Genomic DNA, 12,163 nt, shown 5'->3' on the forward strand with positions numbered 1-12,163 from the left:
CGAACGTTCTATTTTTTAATAACTTTATTTGTCTTGCATTCACGTACCTGATCAAGTCTACACTCAGGAACAGTACACATGTAGCTCTGCAGAGGGACATAGTGCTCAGGTAGTTACACAGAAAACCTACATTTTTTTGTTTTTTGGTTTTTTGTGTTGCCAAAAAAACTGTGTAAACATTTATTTTCTACCTACTTATTATATTTCAGCAAAATGTGCCCTCAGAACCTGGATAACTTTTTGCCTTTTTTTCTTTAAACTATCCAATGTCTCACCTTTGTGCAGCCTCTCCATTCCAGTCTCCCCTCCCCGATGGGCAGGATCTTACGCGTTCCTTTGCCCCTTAGCACTTGATTTAATGAAGCAAAATGAACCCGACAAATTCCCAGCACCCAGCTCCAAGGACCACCAGATAAAAACATAAGAATTGACAGACTGGATCAGAACTGGGGTCCCATCTCATCAAGTATCCTGTCTCTGACAGTGCCCAGTACCAGATGCTTCAAAGGCTGGTGTAAAACTCCACAGTAGGCAGGTGGGGGGGGATGATCTTCCCCCAGAGTAGTTCTCCTCCTGATGTTTGTTATTACAGATCAGCTGGAGCCCTGAAGCACCAGGGTTAATGTCTCCTCTAAAATTTGTTGTCACCAGTTGTAACTGTGGATAGTCTTGTCACCCATATAAATGTCTGCCATGGGCTGACTGGCCTCATTAAGAGGGAATCATCACTGGCCTCCCAGTGGGGTCTATAAAAACCCAGGAAGGCACAGTAGGGACTGATCAGAGTTGTTTGCTCCATAAGACCAAGAGAGAAGTGGTTGGGAGATGCTGGTGAAGGGAGCTGGCCCAGAGGGAGGACTGATGAGAACTGTTTGAGAAAACTGGCCAGAGCTGAGGAACCCTACTGAGTAGAAGGCTTCCACAGAGGCCCTAGGTAAAAGGGGAGAACCAGCTCTGTAAGGGTAGCCCAAACTCAGGAAAGGAGGGTTAATCCTGGAGGGAGGTTCTCATGACCAGGGACTCAGCAGAGGTAGGACTCAGAGACAAAAGGGTCAGGGGGCCTGGGGAGTAGAATACTGAGGGGAGTCCTCTCTCAGAAGATCTGAGCTGAAGGCTGCAGGAGAAGAGTTCCAAGAAGCACTGAGAATTGCCTGAGGTGTGGGGGCCCAGGAATAGGGGCATAGGAACTGAAGAAGCGGGACTGTTAACTGGGGTAGATGGCCTGGAGAGTGGGGCTCTGGCACTGGGCAGAGGAACTGCAGAATGGAGTGGTGGTTGACTGTTGGGTGGGTGGCCTGTAGCTGGTGACCTGTTTTACTCTGTGGTTTTGAGGGTTGCCTTACCCTGAGTGATCTGCTGATGGTTTCACCTACAAATTATGCAGGGAAGCATTCCTTTCCTGGGTGGCAGAGCTGACCCTCGGTCTGATGTGTGGTGGAAAAGATGAGCATCTTCATTGGTCACAGGGAATGTAGGGGAAACTGAGGCAGAACTTGCCTGTATGGGTGTAGCAGGATGTAGGAAGATGCCCTAGTGGGGGTAAGCCCAGTTACGATGTCCCACCCCTTTTTGAACCTTGTTAAGTTCTTGACCTCGACAACTTCCTGCATTACTGAAGTAACGATTTCCACAGTCTAATCCCAGCTTGTGTAAAACAGTATTTCTTATCTGTTTTGAATTCCACTGAAGAATGTCCCCTTGTTTTGTGTTATGAAACAGGGAGACCACAAGTTCCCAACCTACCTTCTCTGTGCCATTCATTATTTTTATATACTTTTAGTATGTCTGCTCTTATTTGTCTCCTTTCTAAGGAAAATAGTCCAAGTCTCTTCATCAGAAAGCTTTTTCCAGGTCCTTGATCAGACTCGTTGCTCTTCTCTGAGCCCCTGTAGGTGAGCAATCCCCTTCTGGACATGGGGTGACTTGTACTGTGTGCTCTGTTCCAGATGAAGCAGCATTATAATAGTCTCGGTTATTTGCCACCCCATTCCTTAAGCATCGTCACTTTTTTTTTTTTTTTGTTCTTTTGACACTGAGCAGAGGTCTTCATTGGGCTGTCCACAGTGATGCCTACATCCCTTTTCTTAATTAATACATTTCATTTAGAACCCCATGGTGTATAAGTAGCTTACATTTTCCCCTCTAATCTTCATTACTTTGCATTTATGGACACTGAATTTCACTTGCCATTGTGTTGCCCATTCAGAGCTTGTCTACTTCGCTGAAGTTCCTCTCACATCTCTCTGGTCCTGACTAACCATTTGCTGATCATCACTTCCCCTTCCCAGACCACTAATAACTATGTTAAACAACACAAGACATAGTACAGCACCTTGAGGCCCCCAGACTGCTAACTTTTGCCATGATAAAAAATTGACCATTTATTTCTACTCTCTGTGTTGTCTCCTAGCCAGGTTTGATCCATGACAATACTTTACCTGTGACTACTTAACTTCTTTAGTAGCCTCTTGTATAAGACCTTGTTCAAGGGAATCTAAATAAATTATGTCAACTGGTTCTCCTTTAGCCACTACTTTATTGACCTGCTCAAAGAATTCTAAGATAATTAGTGAGACATGATTTTCCTTTGCAGAATGCCTGCTGACTGGACCCTGCTATATCCTGATGTTTTGTTGCTCTGTTTTTTGTTAACTATCATTTCAACTAATCTGCCAGGTAAGATTTATTGGTCTATAGCTCACCAGATCACCCCTACAGCCTTTAATTTTTAGTATAGGTAAAATATTTGCTACCTTCCAATCCACCGGAACAGTGACTGGTTTTTAATGAGTGCATATTTTTGTTAGCAGCTCAGCTGACTTATATTTCAGCTCCTGCAGAGCTCTTAAGGGTAAACAATTTGGTCTGGGTGTCTGTCTTTTTAAATCATCTGTTTGCTCCAGCACCTCTTCTTCTGACACCTCACTCTCTGAGACCACCTCACCTTTATGGAGCAGGAAAGAAAGAGAAAGACAGAGCTAAATCTCCCCAGCAGTCCCACTGGTGAACACAGATCCAAATCATTTAGCTTCTCAGAAATGTCCTTAATTTCCTTAATTGCTCCCCTTAGTACTGTTTATCCAGCAGACCCACCAGTTCTTTCACGGGCTTCCTGATTCTGATACACTAAAAGAATCACTTTATTTTTACACCTTTAGCTAATTGCTCTTTGAAATCCATTTTAGCTGTTCTAATTTCCCTCTTATTGGCTGGTTTAATTTATGCTCCTGTTTTATTGGCTTCACTAGGTCAGATTTCCAAATTTTGAAGGACTTATGTTTGATTCAAAATGGTTGCAAGTGTGTCTAGTGGATTGGAACAGGAGCTAGGAGTGAGGAATCCTTGGTTCTGTTCCCAGCCCTTCCACTGACTTGCTCATTTTACTAATCTGTGCCTCAGTTTCCCCTTCTGTAACAGGGGCATAATGATCCTGACCCATCTCCCAAGAGGGCTATGAGGCTTACTTCATTGCTGCTTATAAAGCCATTTGAGGCCCTGTTACACAATGTGTTAGAGAAGATGAACATAGCATGGTAAGTGTAACCTTTATGGAGATACATGATGGCTCTTTCTGGTGAATAACTGCTTTAAGCACCTCCAATACTGGCTAGTGACATCCCGTAACTGGGGAGATTGTGAGCTCAGCAAGGTAGACATACTTCCTGTGCTGGCCCTAGTGAGCATGTCTGTAGCTGAAAATGAAAAAGGGATAAGCAGCGTAAAACAGACCAGCTGTTTGCAAATGAAACAAAGATTCTTAGAAATTAGCTTAAAGGGAGCTGGCTGGCTGGCTGGCTCCGGGAGCTAGCTAACAGGCTACAGAGCCTTTCATTTCTGTCAGCTGCTTGAGCCTAGCCCAGGTTGGCCATTCCCGTGTGGTGGCTCTTGAGTGGCTCCTGTGTGGAATGAGTTGGTGAGTATCAGTCCAGCTGTCCATGTCTCACACATGACCAATATGACTGTCACCAACTGGCTGTCTTGTTGGCAGCCCCAGAGAAGACAAGGACTGAATGGACCATAGATATTGTACCAACTTCTCTGAAGCACAGGCACTCCCTCCCTCCAGGACAGGTCTGCGGCATATTAGCATGAGTGCTTTGGACCTTATTCAAAAGGCCTTATGTAAGGAATTTGCATGGCCAGTAACTGAATCTTCAGAGCTGTCAGTCCAGCCTCATCCACCTGCACCGAGTGACCCATCTGCCCAGAGAGCTGTTTGGGGAAAGGAGGAAGTTTGGAGTCTGGTGTTTTTGACAGAGTGAGACAGTCAAGACACTGCTACCAAAGTTCGCTGATCAGCAGCACAGGGAGCACCCACAGGACACTAGTTGAAGAAAAAAGGGTTTGACTCAAAAGAGACATGGTGGATGAGTCGGGGCCTTTAGACAGGAATGTGGGATCAGGACATTGGCATCACTAGGTCTGTAAAAGCCCTGTAGGCAGCTGGATATCCCCTCACTAGCCCCCTGAGCCATGCTTACACAAGTGTTCCCATGGGATGCAGTCCACACTGTTAGGTAGGCAGGCTCTCTAGCAAGAAACTGCCTGGCCCAAGCACACTACGTGTCCTGGGCCAAGTTGTGGATATAAGTCACTCACCACCTTGGAGGAGGTGGGGAGGGGCTAGGCAGCAATGGAGTCCCTGGCTGATACGTTCCAAGTTCACTGTGGCAGCACTGCCATTCTACTGTGTGGGGTTTTCCCCACCCTGTGCCGTCCCTTTGGGGAGGCCAATCCTGTCGTCAGCATTAGCTTAGCACAGTGCATATGCCCTCCCCTCCACGAACAGTGACTGGCCTGTGAGGGCCTCCTGGGAAAAGTCATCCTGTGCATTCCTCACCATTTTTGCATGCTAATACCAGGCCAGACACAATGAGAGTGACCACATTTGTTGGATGGGAAATAAGGGAAAAACCACATGAAAAATAAGGGACAACACTTTATTTTAAAGGACATTTTAGGGAAATGCCCTTTTCTTTAGTGTATCGTGTATTTTTTTCTCTCAAGTGTACATTTCTGTGCCCTCAAGTATACAATGCAATTATCATAAGGGTCCATTTAATGTTTAAAAGGGTACTTTTCAGTTTAATACAAAAGGGACAAGTGGTCATCTGCCCCTTTCACTCTAAGGGGGGAGGTAAGGGCGGGAGAGCAGCTGTCTACAGCTAACCAGAGAGACACAATTTCCTCTCAGGAAATAAGAGAACAAAGCCAAGAAATTCAGCAGAATTGGAGGAGCTGTGTCCAGATATCCTATTCCACTACTGGAACTCTCTGTCATATGACATATCCACTGTCCAGGATGTCGGCAGTTACCTCATCCCATGGATCTCTGCCCACACACAACAGTACTATAGAATCACAGATATTAGGGACACATGGGCATCCAGGCTGCACCCTCTCCCTGCTTCCTCTAGCACCCTGTCTAACCTGCTCGTGCATCTCTGCAGTGAAAGGGCTTCTCCTGCCTTCCCAGGGGTGTTGCCTCTGTACCCATTATTCAGTACGGTGCAAACACTAATTAGGGACTTGCTAGCACGGTTCAGAATTTTCTCCTGACATTGAGACAGAACTTCAGCATTGTTCACTCACATCCATTTCTCCTTGTCCTGCTGCCATCTGAGCCTGTGACTAATTCCCCTTCCTTAGCGGAGACTGCTCCCCTGAAGGTATTTATATTCTGCTATCCCATCCCCGAGTCTCCGCCTTGCCAGATGGTATAAATTTAGCTCCCTTGCTCTCTCCTTGTTTGTCTCGTCCTCCCAAGTGAGGATTATTTTTGTTGCCCTCCTTTGTACTGGCTCTTCTTCTTCTCTCTGCAATTTAGTCTGTCATCTTCTGATCCTGGGAGGGGCCCAGAGCTGCACACGCTATTCCAGGGGAAAGGCCTCTCTCACGACCCCAGTGTGAGACCTGGTTCCCCTACTGTTGGCTCTTCTCCCCATGATGTCACAATGTGAGCTCCTGTATTGTCTGCCATCACCTCTTGGCCTGTCTCAATTTCACATCTCCATGTCCCCCCATGTTGGGTGTGTCTTCCTGCCCCCTTTCAGTCCCTTCCATTACTCCGTGGTGTACTGTAACTCTCATGCACATGGGTCCAACATGCTGATGGATGGGTTACAGGAATGGCCTGTGGCTCAAAGGCTTCCAAGGACTCTTGTCATCTGACTCTCCAGGGATCTGCTGAGGTTTGGGATCCACCTTCCTCTCAGGTATTCAATGATTTAAAAAAAAATCATATCTTGCTTTTGTATAAGAGGCAAGGGGCCAGATCCTGGCCCCAGACATGGCTCCTTTGTAGCTCTCCTGCGGAGCAAAGAACTACAAAGCTGCCCTAAGTGGGCATGTGGAATCCCTGGATGGTATAAGATGGCTATAACTGGCTGTGCCATACCCTCGCCTGGCCCTGCCTTTGCCCCCTAGCGTTGAGGTGGGTCATACTGCTGCACTTAGTGATCTGTGCCCCACCTTCACTAAGGGCCCTAAAGAGTGGACCAATGTTTAGAATGCTGTGAGAGCCCTGGGTTCAATTCCTGCTCTACCACAAACATCTTGTGTGACCTTGGGCAAGTCACTTAGGCTCTCTGCCTCAGTTCCCCATCTGTAAGATGGAGGTAAGAGCACTTCCCTACCTCCCAGTATCAAACCCTTAAAGACTGTAAGGCACTGATATACTTATAGCAATGTGAGCTATATAAATACCTAAGACAGATAGAAGGGGGTCATTATCAGCCTGTGTAAATTAGAATAGCCATAAGGCTTAATTTATGCCGAGGTCTGACCTGGCCCTCTTGTACTAATTTCAGTGGGGTCTGTGGGACCAGAGAGTCAACCGTGTTAAAATGACCAGCCACTGTCCAAAGTTAACAGTTTTAAACAAGGTTGTGGCTTTGAGTACAGAGATTTTTGGCCTGCTATGGCAAAGGCAACATTAAAAATCTTTAAATCCTTTATTAAAGATACAGAAAAGAAGGAAAAAGTTAAAATGTAAAGCCTGCAGTAAAGCTGTCTTTAACAACGTCCCTTGTTTCCTTTTCCTTTAGCGGGAGAGAGGTTTTACTAGGAGAACCCCTCTCTGACTGTCTTTTCTCTGGCATTAAAGAAGGTAATAACTGTCCTTTTTGGTAAGAGGAAACATTAGTTGAGATGGGCTGAAGTTGTCACTGTTGCTGCTGTTAAAGTCTGATCCCATTTCCTAGAAAACAACCAAGCCAAACACACACATCAGAACGGCTAAACTGGGTCAGACCAAAGCTCCATCTAGCCCAGTATCCTGTCTTCCGACAGTGGCCAATGCCAGGTGCCCCAGAGGGAATGAACGGAACAGGTAATCGTCAAATGATCTATTCCTTCTCGCCCATTCCCAGCTTCTGGCAAACAGAGGCTAGGGACACCATCCCTGCCCATCCTGGCACACACAGAAGCAGAGAGAAAAGAACAGCAAAGACAGAACATGCAGTGGCTGTCTCTGGTGTTGACTCTCACTTGCAACCTCACTGCTGGAGAAACACAAGCATGGCATGTGGTCTTACCAGGCTACCCAAAACCTGGCCAACTTGTACCAGCGTTGGGCTGTTAAGCTGGTTCTCTGGTCACAGGCTCACAGAGGTATTGCAAAATATACTGTCTTGGCTGGCTAAGTCAAACTCTTATGAAACCCAAGGCAAAAGGAGGGGGAGAGAGAGAAAGAGAAGAAAGAAGGTAGGGAAGGAAAAGGACACACAAGGTGGGGGAGACAGAAAATCTCACAGCAGAGGTGGTGGAGGTGGCAATGTCATCTGGGACCCTCTATCTGGCCTGGTTTGATGAAGGCTCAACAGTGTTACAGTGGATCCTGGGGTCCCAGGAGACTTGGGAGATGGCAGCCAAGATGGTGAAATTCATTCCTTCCCCACTTTGTCAGTAATTGCTGTGTTCATGTCCACTAATTCCCACTGATCCCTAGTCTTGTGTGTGTCCAAAAATTGAGTGTAGGGTGGAATAGCCCATCCCTTTCTTATTTGTCCACCACTTAGGCCTAATTTCTTACACAGCCAATTTTGATCCATTGATTTCTGGTCCTACACTTCTCTTGTTTACCAGACATGATCTTAACACAGTCCTTGACTTATAGCAGGAGGTCTTTTGTTTGGACAAATTTAGTCTCTGTTTTCCTTTCGTACCTTTTCAATCGATAAATTATTGTGACATTTTATGAACTTCCACTTATTTTTCCACACAAGCTCACAATTAGGGTAAATTTGTAGCCTAATTATTACACTAGCCCCTAGAAGCTTACCTCCACTCCTCCCTTCCTGAATTCTGCCTTGAGCAGAGATCAGCTGGACCCAGTGACTGAGCCCAACACTGTTGGTTGGACTGAGCATTGGATTGGGATTCAGAAGATCTAGACTTTGCTGCCATTTCTACCACTGACTTTTCTCTCTCTGAGCTTAGGCACGTAACTTGACATGCTTCCCATCTGTAAAAGGGGACAATGCTCCTTGCACTAGATGCCTTACTTTCTCCATTGTCCAAACACTGTATGATCAAGCAAATCCCCTAAGGGACTCCCTTTTCATCCACTGGGTGATGACTAAGGGGGGAGGAGAAACAGACCAAATGTCTGACATCATCAATACACTTGGGTTGATTGCTTCTGTAAATTGTACCCTATTACTAATATGCTTAGTATTGGGCATTGGTGTCACAGCCCAGACTGGGTGAAGCCCTGACCTCAGTTTTGATTATGGTGTGGGGGGCCGGAGGCGCTCTCTGTTAGGTTGTTGGCACAGAAATAGAGATGTTAGATAAAAACACAAAATACTCTTGCTGGAAGGTTGCAATAGGACACTACTTTATTTCTTAGAACTCAACATGATAGAACCCAGGAACCCCAAACCAGCAAGAGACAAAGCAGGCCATTCTAAAATAGAGAGGAACAACTCACCCCACCTGACTCTAGGCTGTCCGCGAACTGATTGCTGCTAGGCCTAGATTGCACACATCCCTATGGCATCCCATAGCTTGCAAGCAAGAGCAGGAAAACCCTTAAAATTTAGAGTGACTGGATAATTTTTACAGTTTTCAATACACCACCATGTCCTTTGCTCCATCCCTCAGAGACAGTCCCTCTGGCCACCATCTTTATGAAGGGATGTTGGACTCTCAAAGCTTTCCAATGGCGGGTGGATTTAATAAGTAGCGTGACCTGGTCCTGACTGACAAATGCTGGGCTGGAGATTATCCCCATTTAATTCTGCTCCGAGTAATCCAATCTTTGCCTCAGGCCCATGATCCCTGAGCCTCTGATCCTATTTGCAATTTAATGAGGAAGCCAGTGAGGGCTTCTATGAAACTGCTCTGGGCTTCCTGTCCAGCCCTCAGCTATTTGCTCTGTCATTCTAGCCTTTCCACATCCCTCTTCTGCACCGATCAGTCCAACAATCCACATCCCAGCCTCTGAAGCCTGTTTAATGTTCACAGATCCTTGCATTTCTTCTTGTGCTAGACAGTAAATTCATGAGATCTAATAGGAGACTGACCCTGTCCTTCTCATGAGGTAGACATCACAGAGCATGGGGAATCCAACAAACCAGCTGATTGTTCTGAAGCCAGAACAATTGGTTTCAATATAATCAACCACAAATGTGCCACGTTCCTTGAAAATCGGTCCATCTGGTCACCTCTCTCAGAGTCCACTATGCTAGGTGCAGCCCTGTGGAAGGAATCCACTGATCCAGCCACAAGTACAGGTTTGGCCTTTGTGGAAAATTCCTCTCAGGGCCACTGGGTTCCTCTATGGTCTGTTGTGCTCAGAAATGGAGCTTCTGAGTGAGATGAACTCCTGACCCAAGGTAACTCCCACATGAAATGGGCGCCTCCATGTTACCTACAGGGAACCTGTGTGAGACTTGCAGCAGTGAGTAGGTGAATGTGGGCTGTTCTCTTCTGTCTCACAGGCTCAGATGCCTCTCTCTGAGGGCCTTAGGGAAGAGCTGCTCTTTTAGTTCAGCTGGCAGTGGCACTCCTCCTCAGCGAGGGTCTCCAGTTGTCCCACTCCCACCTCTGAATGGAAGCTGCTGCTGTCCAATCTGCCCCTCAGCATGGTGGGCAAATGGGGTGTGGAATGGTGCACTGGGGAACCCAGGGCCTCTGTGCAGAGAGCTTGTGGCATCTCTTCTCATTTCTACAGCTTGCCAAACCCCGCAGTCAGATTGGAAGAGACATGAGGCTCTGCCTGAGAACACAACCCGACAGGCTATGCTGCTCCCACCACGTGTGCTGTCATCTCTTGTGTGTCTCAGAGACAAGCTGCCTCGGAAATAAGCCAGAGCAGCTAACATACCCAGAGCTTGTTGCAAGTGTGTTAAAATCTAATAGCCAGCACGTGACTCGTGCCCACATGAGCAGAGTTTTTTCAGGGAGAGAGACAACAATGGAGGCCGGGGGAGAGGGAGGAAAGAGATATGGGAGGGAGGTGATGGGCAGTCTAGCCTCAAACAGTGAAAATTCAGGTACTGCTGAACATCAGCAGTGCCCAGACAGAGATGCCTCAGCCTCTATTTATGCTCCTTGGTAGCCTGGGCAGCAGGTAATGGAGGCTGTGGGAGGCTAAGACTCCCCAAACCTCCACTAATGCTCCCAACCACAGCCCCAGGGCAAGACTGTAGCAGGGATCCGAGCTCCTCTGGGCAGCCCGGGATCAGGATGCAGCCCCAGCCAGCTGGCCAGGACTCGGGACTCCTCCAGACTGCTCTGGGCGCTGTCCAACCAGCCGGGGCTAAGGGCTGCTCCAGATGCTGGCCTAGGCTCAGGGCTGCTCCGGGTGCCGGCCAGGGTTTGGGGCTATGCTAGCGGGTCGGCTGGTGAGAGGGGGGGAAGGGGCAGAGTGGGGCATGGCCTCGGGTGGAAGGGATTGGGCAGGGCCTCAGGTGAAAGAGGCAGGGCAGAGGGATAGCGTCCCAGAAGAGGGGGGTGCACGCGCCACCCATGCTTGGTAGTGTGTGCAGGCCTGTGGTTACTTGCTACAGGAATGTGCTCTGTATGGCTCTGCCCACTGGCTAGTTCTATGACCTTTGCAATAGCGTACATTGACCTTTAACTGTACAGACACCATGAGCAGACAGTGAAGATGGATCTGGGTCCATAATATGCTCACCTAATATGCAAGGTTATACATCCAAGAACAAAAGATGTAGGTCGCTCTTACAGGACTGGGGACTGTATTTTGGAAAGCAATGACTCTGACAGAGACTTGGGAGTCATGCTGGATACCAAGTGAACATGAGGTCCCAGAGTGATTTGGTGGCTAAAAACTAATGTGATCCTTGGATGCATAAGCAGGGGAATATTGAGTAGAATTAAGGGAGGTGTTATTACCACCATATTGGCATTAGTGAGACCGACTGAAGCCTGTGTCCAGTTCTGATGTCCTCACTTTAACAGGGATGTTGACAAACAGGAAAGGGTTCAGAAAAGAGCCACAAGAATGAGTCAAGATCTGGAAAACCTGCCTTACAGAGAAAAACTAAAGATGCTCAATCTATTTAACTTAACAAAGAGAAGGTTAAGATCATGATCCCTTAGTTCCTACATGGGGAGAAGATTTCTGATAGTAGAGGGGTCTTCAATCTAATAGACAAAGGTGTAATGAGATCCAATTATTATAAGCTGAATCTAGATACATTCAGACTAGTTATAAGGCATATATTTTAACAGTGAAGGTCAGTAATCATTGGAATAACTTACCCAGGGATGTGGTGGATTCTCCTTCACTTGAAGTCTTTAAATCAAGCCTGGATATCCCTTTGTCAAAGATCTAATCTAGCTCAGCCAGAAATTTTGGGCTTGATGCAGGGACCACTTGGTGAAGTTCTGTGGCTTCTGTTATGCATCACTACGCTCATGCAGATGATCATAATGGTTCCTTGTGGCTTTAAAATATATTAATTTATGAGTGAGGTGTTTCTATCGTGTGGTCAGTGTAGCAGCATGGTCCCTTAGTGTGTGAGCCATATAGAACAAATTATACCTGTGATTCATAGACAGCACTAGACTTCTGTTCACTTCCTGTGGCTATTCATGGTGTTGGTTTTAATCTACAAAGCCACATGGGGTCTGGATTCCGGCTTTCCTTCAGAGGTGTCTCACTAATATGCACCAATCGCAGTGAAAGCTG

Source organism: Chelonia mydas, chromosome 6 (assembly GCF_015237465.2).
Source record: "Chelonia mydas isolate rCheMyd1 chromosome 6, rCheMyd1.pri.v2, whole genome shotgun sequence".
Lineage (NCBI taxonomy): Eukaryota > Metazoa > Chordata > Testudines > Cheloniidae > Chelonia > Chelonia mydas.